The sequence below is a fragment of the Lontra canadensis genome, unplaced genomic scaffold (genome assembly GCF_010015895.1).
Source record: "Lontra canadensis isolate GAN:19392208 unplaced genomic scaffold, GSC_riverotter_1.0 scaffold41, whole genome shotgun sequence".
NCBI classification, from domain to species: Eukaryota; Metazoa; Chordata; class Mammalia; order Carnivora; family Mustelidae; genus Lontra; species Lontra canadensis.
In genome coordinates, this window is record NW_022631035.1 from 8,381,052 (window position 1) to 8,392,024 (window position 10,973).

Here is a 10,973-nt window from a genome sequence, read left to right on the forward strand (position 1 = left end):
GTAGCAAAGGGACAGTGTGTGCTCTGTGATTGATGTTTATAAACAAGAGATGGTAGAAGAGGCTGGAATGGCAAATAAGACCCAGCTTATGAAGAACCTAACAGGATGTAATAGGGAATTCACATTTTATCCTCAGACAATGAGAACCGGTTGCAGGATTGTTGAGAAGAGCAGTGATATGACCCAAATTAGCTTTTAGAAAGATCTAGGTGGTAAGCTGGAAAGGTTCAATTAAGTGGGAGATTGAAATCAGAGGGACAAATCTTTCTGGTGAGCAGACAGAAATCCTTCAGCCAGGGTGGTGACCCAAAGGCAGTGAGCAGAAGTTACATTTAAGAGATATGTCAGAAGGCAAATTGAGAGGCAGGGTCATTTTATGATGGGATTAAGGAGGGAAGTATCTAAGAAGAACCCTTCTTTGGGGTTTGAATAAATGGTTAACGGCAGTACTATTTGATGAGAAAGAGAGACAATGGGAAGAACAGATCTGTAGGGTATGATGCTTAATGGAGACTTTCCATGATTCAATCATTTATTGAACAAATATTTAGTGAATGGCTATGTATCAAATGCTGTTCCAGGGAAGCAGTGACTAAGGAAAAGTTCCTTTTTGTATGTGTGGGGCATGGAGGGGGTAAATCATCTAAAAAACAAATAAGAATTTTAGATATTGAAGACCACAGAGCAGGGTCTAGTGAGTGATAGAAAATAAAAGTAAGGGAAAGAGGAATGCTTTAGGTCAGAATAATCCTCTTGGGGGAATCTGACATTTGACCTGAGATACACGTGCTTGTCAGAATTTAGATATGCAAAGACCAGAGAAGTGTCTGGAAAGAGTAAACTGCAAGTGATAGCCCTGTGGTTGGAAGGGGCTGGACTTACTACTGAACAGAAAAGCCCATGTGCTTGGAGAAGAACAAGTGGGTGGAGATGATGGACATTTAGGGCATGATAGGAGAGAGTAAGGATGTGGATATTATTCAAACTGCAGGTTCTTCCTGAAGATGTATGTCTCAGGGCACTCTGCCCTTGTGAAAGAGATTTGAGTTTGAGAGAGGCTGATGCTTGTCAGACACCTAAATGGAGATGTTCTTCAGATTGTCATATGAAGCCCTGAAATTCCACAGAGATACGATGACTGAAGAAGTAGATTTGAGAGGGATGGACCAACAGCATACGGGTGACAGTTGCACCAGAGGTTGTGCCTACATGCTCCTAGCAAGAGGCTGCAGAAGCAGAGTCTCAAACTAGCTGTCCATATGCATGGGGTGAAGACAGGCATTTCTAAGCATTAAAAGGCAATAAGAGATGGCAGTATCGTTTTTAGTTGCAACATAAGCATCCAGCCAGGTACCTCTCTTTTACATCTGGTATGTTCCATTTATTTATTTATTTATTTATTTAAAATTTGGGTCTAGTTGATACACAATGTCCCCTTAGTTTCAGGTGTACAACATAGTGATTCAATTTCTCTATACATTATGCTGTGCTCACTACAAGAGCATCTGTCATCTGTCACCATACAATGCTATTACAGTACCATTGGCAGTATTCCCTACACTGTGCCTTTTATTCTTGTGACTTATTCATTCCATAACTGGAAGCCACTTCCCTTTGCCCATTTTGCTTATCCCCCCAGTCCCCTTTCCTCTGGCAACCATCTGTTTGTTCTCAATATTTACACGCCTCATTCTGCTTTTTTGTTTGTTTATTCATTTGGTTTGTTTTTCAGATTCTGTGTATGAGTGGAATCATATGGTATTTGTCTTTCTTGGTCTGACTTATTTCACTTAGCACAATATCCTCTAAGCCCATCCATGTTGTCACAAATGACAAGAACTCATCCATTTTTAGGGCTGTGTAATAGTCCACTGTGTATGTCAGTGTGTGTATATGTGTGTGTGAATGTCCATATATATATATGTATATATATATGTATATGCCACATCTTCCTTGTCCAGCTACATGCAAAAGGATGAAACAGACCACTTTCTAATGCCACATGCAAAAATAAACTCCAAATGGATTAAAGACCTAACTAAGTGATATGGAGCACTTTTTCATATCACTCGGCATCAGGGAAATACAAATCAAAACCACAATGAGATATCACCTCACACCAGTCAGAATGGCTAAAATTAACAAGTCAGGAAATGACAGATGCTGGCGAGGATGCGGAGAAAGGGGAACCCTCCTACACTGTTGGTGGGAATGCAAGCTGGTGCAACCACTCTGGAAAACAGCATGGAGGTTCCTCAAAATGTTGAAAATAGAAATACCCTATGACCCAGCAATTGCACTACTGGGTATTTACCCTAAAGATACAAACGTAGTGATCCGAAGGGGCATGTGAACCCGAATGTTTATAGCAGCAATGTCTACAATAGCCAAACTATGGAAAGAACCTAGATGTCCATCAACAGACGAATGGATAAAGAAGATGTGGTATATATACACAATGGAATACTATGCAGCCATCAAAAGAAATGAAATCTTGCCATTTGCGATGACGTGGATGGAACTAGAGGGTATCATGCTTAGCGAAGTAAGTCAATCGGAGAAAGACAACTACCATATGATCTCCCTGATATGAGGGAGAGGAGATGCAATATGGGGGGTTAAGGGGGTAGGAGAAGAGTAAATGAAACAAGATGGGATTGGGAGGGAGACAAACCATAAGTGACTCTTAATCTCACAAAACAAACTGAGGGTTGATGGGGGGAGGGGGGTTGGGAGAGGGGGGCTGGGCTTATGGACATTGGGGAGGGTATGTGCTATGGTGAGTGCTGTGAAATGTGTAAACCTGGTGATTCACAGACCTGTACCCCTGGGGATAAAAATATATTATATGTTTAAAAAAAATAAAATTTATTAAAAAAAAAAAGACCTAACTAACTATGAGACCTGAAACCATAAAAATCCTAGAAAAGAGCATAGTCAACAATTACTCTGACAGAGGCTGTAGCAATATTTTTTCTAGATATGTCTCCTAAGGCAAGGGACACAAAAACAAAAATCAACGATTGGGACTGCATCAAAATAAAAAGGGTTTGCACAGCGAAGGAAACCATCAACAAAACAAAAAGGCAACCTATTGAATAGGAGAAGATATTTGTAAATGGCATATCTGATAAGGGGTGAATGTTCAAAATATATAAAGAACTTCGACAACTTAACACCAAACACCACCACCACCACCACCAAAAACCAATCTGATCAAGAAATGGGCTCCATGCATTTCAAAGAAGTATATATCCTCAGCAGGCACCCTAGTTTAATGAAAAGTAAGGACAAGCAGCCCATTGAAAATGAAATCTTGGAGAACGCATTTTCAGACAGGCCAAGCTATGGATGAAAATCAGGTGTAAAATGTAGGCAATTCATATTTCTACATTCTATTCTACTCCTTTATTTTATTCTGCTCTTACCCTGTCAACGCTAGCATCACTTGGGTAAGCAACGAAGCTATGTTGTGTGTGTTAGTAGCTGTGGGCTGTGGTCCTACACTGTTCTATACCTCAGCAGATTATTGGTTCTTAACTCTTGTGGGTTGAGAGTTTGGGATGGATTCCAAGTATCTCTCTTGTCTTAAAACTTGAGCCAAGGGGCTCTACTTCTATGAAGCCTCCCTTTATGTATCCTCAGTGTTTCACGTCTCTGGAATACTGATCTAGTTTGCATCACCATGTGGCTCTCCTTCCTTGTATGTATGCGTACCAATTATCCAAAATCCTCCCCACTTGGATAATTTTGATCTTGAGATTATAAAAAATGTTTGTAAATTATTAAAGAAGAAAGTTCTGTTTAGCATTATCATCTTTTTTGCATCTTCCTGCTGATACAGTGGGAATTTCCTCTACACGAAACAATAAAGCCACTCGGTAACTCCATGAACTTGGACGGACCTGGAAGGCAATCTGGTTTCTCCATCAATCCTCTGACTGATTTCTTTCTGCCACTCATTCCATTTAAGGAACATGTTTGTCATTCATTAAAGTGATGTAACACAGCAAATTAAGTCAAGCTTTTCTGCTTAAAATTTGCCTAGAATTCTGCAATGGTGATAGTTTTGGCTGTCCTGTACTTTCTTACAGACTGAATGTCAAGTAAATATACAGAGAGAAATAAGCATACTTTAATAAAGGATATAATATTAAGAGCAACTACTTCCAACAGAGTTTTGAATTAGAAAGATGGATTTGTCAATCTTAAAATAAAAAGTGAACGAAATAACATAAGCATATTACCATTGGGGGTGCAGACTCTGGTTGATAGTTGGTGGAACAGTTCTAGGTTCCTTTTACTGACATCCATAGTCTTCCTGCAAGAAGCACTTTTTAGAGCAAGCAGAGGGAACAGTCTGGAGGCAGTTGTGAGCTTTCCACTGGGAACTCTGTTGTTATTGATTCTGGTCTGTAGGCAAATTCCAGTGGTATCTCAGGGTCCCCCAGTCTGAGAACTGGATTCCTATAGGGACTGTAGCTGCCTCTGGCTATGACACACCCTTTGGCAGAAACTCTCAGCAGTTGTCAGTTGCAGTTTCAGTATAGAAATAAATAATTTATCATCTCCTGAAAATTGGTGGTGGTGAGCAAGACGGATGGGACAACTCCCTGCAACTTTATGGATCCAGAGGGGTCTTGGAGGGAGGAAGTTCGCTTTTACCTTGCTTTAAATTTTTTAAAAATTATTATTTTTTGATGTTTCCTTTCAAATCACGGCTTTTGGGGGGATAGAAAACAGACAGAAATAGATGAAATATGAAAGTATCATAGGAAAGTGTACAAAACAAAAATTTTTTTGCACACCATAGGTGATCAGTGTTCATTGTTTGTAATGTGGGGATTTGAATATGGGTGAATAATAACCTGTATAAGTCAAAGAATACTCTTCCCTTTGAAAATGTGTGCCTTATCTAAAATGGCTCCATGTAGTTAAAGGCTTATCTACATAGAAATGTTTTCTCTCTGCTGTGAATCACAAGACACTGTGTGGCATGGGGGCTCCATCTGTGAAGTCAACGGACAAAAAGTTCAGGAAAGAGTACTATCAAATTCTTCACTGGTCACAACCCAACAAAAGCACCCAGTAGAAAAGCCATATTAGATCAAAAGAGGCTGGTTCTGTGAGATTTTTAAATTACTTCTATGAATTATAGAAATCAATTTCAGGAATTTAAACATTAAACAGTATTAAAAGGAAGGATCACATTCTATTTATCTTTGAGATCTGCTATTGAGAGGTCTCAGTGAGGAGTGTTAAATGACTAATCCCTAGTTTGCCAACTATAGAGTCAAAGAGTCTCAATATCCTTGAAATCAGTTCTAGAATCTTAGAAACAGAAGAGAAATTAGAGTCCATAGTTACTGTTTTAGATGTTATAGCTTCTTGGAGGAATTATGGATGAGGTAAGAAAATTAGGATTTTACCCATAAGCTAAAGTAGATCTTTCCCTTTCCACTTTCCGAGATGCTTCCAGACTTCCTAATGAGGCTCAAAGAGCATTAAATCTATAACATAGAAAATAAATTTAGATATGTTCTTTTAAATGGCCCCAAACTAATGTAGTGTGAATCTACCTTCTTCCAAGGAAGAAAGAAAACAACTAACAGACTGAGGGGCATTCTGAAATACGTAAGTGTCCCATGACTCTTCCTGTTTTCCTTCTCAGGCCCCTCAACCTACTGTCCCATTGGCATGAGGCTTGCAAGATGCAGGGTCTCACATCTGGGGGCTTCCTGGTCTGAACTGATGAGGTTTTCCAACGTGTCCAGGCTGCTGGCAAAAGTCACCATTTTCTCTCTACCCTTGATGGAGGCAGCAGGAGTGGAGGGACACACACCTATAGAAATCAGAGTGCCAAAGGATGACAATAGAGGGTCTTCATGTTATCCCCCAATGCCAATATTTATAGAATCAGGATAATAGTACCATTTATCCTGTTTTTTTTTTTTTTGGTGAGATATAGTGTATTTTATGCACACACATAGACACACAGTGTTACACACATACACCTCACAAAAATTTTGTATTGTTTGCTTTACTATTTCTGACCAGAAATTTTCAGAACAATGTAATAGTCTATTCCTAGAATAAGCCCTCTTTGACCATGAAATATAATCCTTTCAACACGTAGATTTATTTGATTTCCTCCAATTGTATTTAGAATGCCCCCCTCCCCGTATTCAGAAATGAAATTAGTGTGTAGAATGTGGATATTTGTACACTTTTGGTACCATTCTCCTCATAAAGTTCTAGCAATGATATTTATAACACAGTGAGGAAAGAATGAGTTAGAAAGTCACCTATCTGTATCTATGTTATGATATAGCTTATAAAGTATAGAATTTACTTGTTCCTTAAATTTGAAGGGGAACTTGCCCATAAAACACTGGATCCAACCACATTTTACAGATCATTATTTAGAAATTCTTTCCCATATTTCCTATAGCAATTGAGCTAATTTGCTATGCTGCCAATAGCATAAATCAATCTTAGCAATTTATATTTTCTTGGAAGTTATCTTTTTAAATTTAATGAAATGTTCAAGTATATTATTAGTAAAGGATTGCAGATCACTTGCATTTGTGATTATGCCTCCTTTCTCATTCTACATCCTGTTTTTGTAAAGAATCCAAAAATATGTTGCTCCTTTTAAGGAAGGTTGGAAAAGACTGCCTGGAGTCTACCCATTCCATTTGACTCTGTTATTTTGAAAGATTTGTTGGTACAGATCTTTGTGCATACACACACATACACAAACACACACACACATACTGTCACCAATGTCCAGTGTGTCCACTAATGTCATATATGTGCATGGTATATACATATGGCTTTGCTCCCAGTTTTGCTGGTAGGATCCATCTTCTTTAATCCTTAATTCTTTAAATTTTCCTTGGGGTTCACTTGCCAGAAAAAGTTTCAGAATTATCTCCAATGAGAATAAACTGGTACATGGGAGGGTGTTGACAACATGACCTGGATGGAGATATGAGGTTCATGTATTTTTCTGGAGGCTGGATATGAGTCTGGAAAAAACTGTCCCTACTAGAGAAGGGACTTGGATTCTGAGCTTGACTATAATCACTAGCTTCAAAGGACTGCATAATTATCCTGGGACACTGGTGACTCCACTATGTGATTATATTTGGAAGAAGCCTAAATGGCACCTGGTCAGAAGCTGGCTCTCCTGGGGGTGATGTTCGGGAAGCACCTTGCAGCCTCAGTGTGAGGCCTTCCCTAACTTCTCTATCTGGAATGTGATAGTTAGTGTTAGTCCATATCCAAAAACCCTGCTTGGGTCAGGGGGATAGCTGAGTAGGAGATCTTCAAGGAATTGCTTAGAAGGTGGTTTTATAGAAGGCAGATTGTCCTTGACAAATATAACCAATAGTCGATTGGGGGAGACAATGGAGGACACTAAATATATCCTATTTTTCCTGCCACGGTACAGTCCTATTTATGAGAGTTTGGGCCAAGAAGACACCTCATGGGTGGAGTGATACTCACCTAACCACACCTCTGGTATGCTGTGACACCCCAAGGAGCATGTGTGGCAGGTGGGGACACCACACCCTGAGTCAGCTTCCCTCCCTGCTGTGAGAAAATATAAAAGAGCCTCTAGAAATCATTCCTGCTTTCCCAGAGGTCTACCACTACCATCTTGGAACATAATGATGAGAGAAAGGACTGGCATGTGGGAATGTTTTCCTGGGGAGTTAGAAACCTATCCTCCTCAGATACTTATCTGGAAATAATTCAAGTAGTTCATATCTCATGGAACCTTGTACACTTTGGCATGTATGACTTGGCAATAAAGTGCTGGTTGTTTTGTTGAGGATCCCTTTAATTGTTCTGTAAATGAGATATGTTTCCAAAAAATTCATCTCCATTCTCTCTCTGATTTTCTTTTCAGGTGTGAGTTGAGATAATTTGACAGAAGGACACTCCTTTTACTTTCTATCTTCTGGAAAATCAAATACAGCTAAGAGGTGACATTTGCAAGGCACTTATTACATACTAGACACATTGGTTAGCACTTCAGAAGCAATATTTTTTTATTCCTTTTATAAGGCGAGTGCTGCAATTTCTCCATTTGACAGATGAGGAAGAAATCAATACTCAGAGATTCAGAGAGTTGTTTATGATCACTCGGTTAATAAGACGATGTTCTTGTCAAAATGATCTAGGTTATGCCATAGTCGTCAAAAATCCTCAAAGCCCACCAAGTCGTCCTCAAATTTCATGGCTAAAACCAACAAAAGTTTATTTCTCATGTACACTACAGGCCCATGTAATTAAAGACCTAGACTGAGGGAGGCTTCACCATCTTGAAACTTCACAATTTGGAAACATAGTCCCCTGGTTGCCATGGCAGCGAAGAGATGTTTGAGAGTCTCAATAACGGTTACGTTCTAGAAATAACATGCATCACTTCTACTCACAACCCATTGGCCAACACTAGTCACATGGCGCCTGCCTAACGGCAAGCTAGTGAGCTGGTACTCCTCCCCGTGCTTTGAGGAAAAGATGAACCAACATGGCTGTCTAATAGAAGAAACTATGTCAGAGGCGGATTTTGAGCTTTTAACCACAAGGTGATACTTCCCTTCAGGAGAGTGACTTAATGCTGGATAAATGGATCAAAGTGGCTATGCAGTGCTTCCTTATTCATTCTCCCTCATCCGACTGTACCATACCATGTCTGTTATTGGATCCCAAGGGGTACCTCCCCTCCGTGGTCCTGCTGGCCTCTGCCGAGCTCCTGTGCTGCCCCAGACCAATACTCAATGCCCTGTGGCCCCTGGTTCACCTTTGGGATTCATGTGATCCTCACCCACACAGCTGGGAATCACTGAGTCACAGGCTGAGTCGCTGCTTGTATCTTTTGTGCCTGGAAACGAGATTTGTAGGGCAGAGTGTATCTGCCTCCTACACTTCTGGCAGGCTTCTGTGGCTCTGCATTCCTGCTGCAAAGCTCTATGGAGTATAATTTTGACATCTCAGGGAAGCATTTGACAAATGCCACCATCCATAACTGACAGGGTAGAGTAATCTTAGATGTGGAAGTCTCAGATGGGAACATCTTGGCAGGAATCTCCACTGTGTTTCTGGGTATGGGGTTCAGGGAATAAGTTCATCAGCCTCTCCCTTTGCAATTCACTGGCTTACGGATTCATCCGCTTTTGAACGTATCCTCCAGGTAAGATACAGTTTCATTTGGCCCCGAAGTGAACAGTGAGAGAGCCAAGAAGAATCCAACATCGAAACTGTTTGAAAACACTGCTTTTGGATAGAACGCTCTTCCTTCTATGACAAGTAGAGAGTAAGCGGGGGAAAAAAATTAATATCACACCTTGGGAGACAAATAGTCAGTATAAAGAAAACAACTGTATCCTGAGAACTAAAAGAAAAGCATACCTCTGGAAATTACTCTATAGGAGGTAATAAAATTAAAAACAAACAAACAAATAAAACAAGCTCTTTGTTTCTCAATCTGTCTATGTTAACCTGTTCTCTCCTCCTGGTTTTCTCTTTTGTTTCACAGAGTCCAAGACATTTTTGCATCCTTGGAGTAGAACCAAGTCAATGGGCAGAGAATATAGAGGATGTTGAAGAGAAACAACTGCAAAGAAACAGAACTTGTAATGTCAGAAATGTCTGTCTGAGAGATAGTAAATCATGGACTTGACAAGTGAAATCAACAAACTTAAGACCAAACTTCAGAAACTGCAAGAATGCAGTAAGAAAGGATAAAGAGAGTGAGAAAACCCTAAAAGGAGAATGACCAATATGGAAAAGAGAGAATAAAGACTCAGTAAAAAATTCTGGATACTTTTTATGGAAGGAAATAAGAGATCCATTTCATTAACGATTATTGGTAGAAAAATCACACATGAAAACCTTAATAAATTGTGCTCCCAGAGCATCAATTCCTTAGTTAGTAAACTTCCAAATTCTCAATCCAAATCTAAATTAAGAGTTTTTTGGAGGCCGATTATGATAAAATACTAAAAAAAATTTTATTAAAAAATTCAAAATAAGATTTGGATAGATATTTCTGGTCAGAAGATTGGATGCCCCAAGATATATATTCTTCCTATATTATGCTATAATTTAAATAATTTTAATAAAAATCCTAATGGTATGGGCTAAAGGGAAGCCTGAAAAAGCGAATCTAACATTTATCTGGAAGCAGAAATGGTGCAAGTATCCAGGATATTTTTTAGAGTTATTATAATAGACTGTAATCAAAACAGCATGATGATAGTAAAACTGATAGGCAAAGAATGAAGGGAAGATGTCCCGGCACAATTTAATGATTCTTTCTCTACTAATTTTAAACGCCAAATTTAATCATAAACTCACCCCTCTACATATACCAAAGTCTATTTTTGGAAGAAGTGGTAAACCATTTGAAATAAAGTTGGCATCATTTCTCAAAGCATATGCCACAATACAGAGGCCAAAAGGACTAAATAGTTAAACACACAAAAAGAAGCCAAAATAAAATGTCGATGGATATATCTCTGATCTTGAGCTTGGTTTAGTGTGTCTACATATAATGAGATGGGGAAAATTTTATTCACCACAATTCCATTGATGAATGGAACTCATTTGTTGGAGAAAGTTCACGAAGTAGAGAGGGAGGCAGGAGAGGGGGCTGAGTAATAAACATTGCTCTGTGGAAGACAAAGAGAATTTCCTTGATATTCCAGGAAGGAAGAGAGGAGGAAAACAAAGAAAGACAAAAAAGCCAAAAAGAAAAAAGAAGAGAAAAAAGAAAAAGGAAAAGGAAAGGAGGGAGGGAGGGAGGGAGGAAGGAAAGAAGGAAAAAAGGAAGGAAGGAAGGAGAAAAAAAAGGCATCATAATGTGTGTGGATGGGAAGAGGAAGTCCTGTCTAGAAGAAGCAAGACGCTGAACTGTTACCAACTATGAAATCGGTGTTTGGACTGGTTTTCAGCAGTCC

The 10,973-nt window shown here is 39.3% G+C and overlaps 1 long non-coding RNA gene across 1 annotated transcript; it reads left to right on the plus strand.

Annotated features, from left to right (window-relative positions):
• Nucleotides 1–8,476: 8,476 nt before the first annotated feature.
• On the plus strand, nt 8,477–10,768 carry LOC116875350. The gene is made up of 3 exons (XR_004384177.1): nt 8,477–8,600; nt 9,206–9,446; nt 9,559–10,768. It is a non-coding gene; the product is annotated as an uncharacterized LOC116875350 (long non-coding RNA).
• The last annotated feature ends 205 nt before the right edge of the window (nt 10,769–10,973 follow it).